Consider the following 2,033-nt stretch of genomic DNA (forward strand, 5'->3'; position numbering starts at 1 on the left):
GTGTATATAACACCACTGATCACCCTCCTTTTCGGGGTCATCGGGTCACATGTGACCCAGAATGGTCACAGTAGTCTGAATTGGCCGGCGATTTTCGATGATCGCCGGTATCGGGGGGTCCGGTCCTTGCCTGGCAAGCGTCTGGGACCGGAAATAATTAATAATAAGTACCAGGACTTCAGGGCATACCTTAAGGGTTTAACCCATTAACAACCATGGACGTCTATGCTCGTTCATGTGCCGTTAATGGGGTATGACGCTGGCTCCCGACTCATACCGGCCGGCCCCCAGCTAATTCTTGTAGCTGGGGGCCGGCGTTAATAGCTGACATGCGGCGATCCCACGACCGGATATTAACCCTTTAGATCGCCACTGTCAAAGCTGACAGCGGCATCTAAAAGTGCCTTTATCCCGTCCCTGGTGGTCCGGTGGGGTGGATGCCCCCCCCAGGCGATCCACTGTAGCCTGAGTGCCTCACGTCCTGTGCCGGCTACGGCGCTCAGAATGATAAAGCCTGGCAGGACCAGGCTTTATCAATCGAGTGCAGAGCACACAGATCAATGTGGTTCTATGGAACTTGGACTATGGACTAAAAAAGTTTAATTAATCCCTTCCTTATTAAAAGTTTAAATCACTTCCCAAATTCCATATAAAAAATATATAAACATAATAAAAATAAACATATGTGGTATCACCGAACTATAAAATATTTCGTTAATTAAACCACACAGTCAATGGCGTACGTGCAAAAAAAATCAAAAATAGCGTATTTTTGGTCACTTTTTATACCATAAAAAAGGAATAAAAAGCGATCAAAAAGTCCGATGAAAACAAAAATGGTACCGATTAAAAGTTCAGATCACGACGCAAATTTTTTTTAAAGTTATAGGTTATAAGTTTTTTTCCTGTTTCGCCGAAGATTTTGGAGTAAAATGACTGATGTCATTACAAAGTAGAATTGGTGGCGCAAAAAATATGCCCTCTCCTGAATTTTCAGGTGCAAACTTGAAAGGGTTATGATTTTTAAAAGGTAAGGAGCAAAAAACGAAAGTGCAAAAACAGAAAAATGCTTGGTCCTTAAATGGGCACTCTCATTAAAAAACTTTTTTGCTATTGCACTCCTTATGGTAAATGAAAAATATTTCTAATATACTTTGTTTAAAAAAAATGAAGTTTTCTATGTTTTATTATGTTTTATTTGCACATTTTCCCCCAACTCATACACAGACTTTGGACCAAAGTCCAAACACAGGAAGTGCCGCCTGGAGTGCTGAGGAGGGGGGGGTGTCGTGATGTGAACCCAGCCTTATCCATGTTTGAAACACTACATTTAATTAAAGGAAAACTGTCACATGTTTGCTCCTGCACTAACCACAGGTACTGATGGATAGTGCGAGGGACGCTGATTCCTATGAGCCCTACCTTGGCCGGATCCCCCCGGCCGTTCGACCGCAATCTTAGTTTTATTATATGTGGAAATCTGGCTTTAACTGGCACGGGTGGGGTTTCTGTAGCTTAACTTGCACTGACGTCAGCGCCGCCCGCTTATGAATATTCCCTCCCTCTGTTCGCCGCTCCTACCTGGAGGGAGGGGGGATGAATATTCATAAGCGGTGCTGACGTCAGTGCAAGTTAAGCTACAGAAGCCCCGCCCGTGCCAGTTACAGCCAGATTTCCACATACAATAAAATTAAGATTGCGGGTGAACGGCCCGGCGGATATAGGTAGGTAGGGATCATAGGAATCAGTGTCTCCCACACTATCCATCAGTACCTGTGGATAGTGCGGGAGCAAAAGTGTGACAGTTTTCCTTTAAGGGGGGGGCGAAGATCAGCAACTTACTAATTGGAGGTATATTAATGTTTTGCCCCAATGTCACCGTTTAACTGTGATGTGAAGGGACCAGGACAACTGTCTTAGCCCTCAGTGATGTTTCGTCTCCTGGAACTGCTGAGCTGAGAAGACGAAATGTCACAGATCATGTGACAGTTTGTTCTCTGCTCCACCCCACCTCCCAGACCCTTGCAATAAAC

At 44.6% G+C, this 2,033-nt stretch overlaps 1 protein-coding gene across 16 annotated transcripts in view; it reads right to left on the reverse strand.

The window, feature by feature from the left end:
- Positions 1 to 2,033, reverse strand: part of LOC130367832 (uncharacterized) — a 44,197-nt gene that overhangs the window by 41,570 nt on the left and 594 nt on the right. The window lies entirely within an intron of this gene.

Source organism: Hyla sarda, chromosome 4 (genome assembly GCF_029499605.1).
Source record: "Hyla sarda isolate aHylSar1 chromosome 4, aHylSar1.hap1, whole genome shotgun sequence".
Classification (NCBI taxonomy): domain Eukaryota; kingdom Metazoa; phylum Chordata; class Amphibia; order Anura; family Hylidae; genus Hyla; species Hyla sarda.